Source organism: Belonocnema kinseyi, chromosome 9 (assembly GCF_010883055.1).
Source record: "Belonocnema kinseyi isolate 2016_QV_RU_SX_M_011 chromosome 9, B_treatae_v1, whole genome shotgun sequence".
NCBI classification, from domain to species: domain Eukaryota; kingdom Metazoa; phylum Arthropoda; class Insecta; order Hymenoptera; family Cynipidae; genus Belonocnema; species Belonocnema kinseyi.
The window spans coordinates 109,005,093-109,005,423 of record NC_046665.1 but is presented as its reverse complement, the minus strand read 5'-3'; positions in this window follow the sequence as shown (position 1 = coordinate 109,005,423).

Below are 331 nucleotides of genomic sequence, written 5' to 3'. Positions count from 1 at the left end.
AGATCAAGATACTTTTCTTGTTTTGTGTGACTTATAAATTATTATTATTACTCACGGAAATTCACTGACCTAAATTCAAATGTACAATTTTGTTTTGATTATTTACTGTACTAACTGAATTTTTCCGTTTTGGTTTATAGCCTGGAAATGTTTAATACTATATTTAAAATCTTTCTAGTAAAAAAAATAGATTATAAGGGATCTCACTGAATTTTTTTGGGTTTTAAATATTGCAAGCGATTCAAAGATATGGCAACAAAATTGCTTCTGATTTAATGTGGTTTTAGGTATACAAAGGCGTTTAAAAGTATATCATAATATTTGTTGGCAT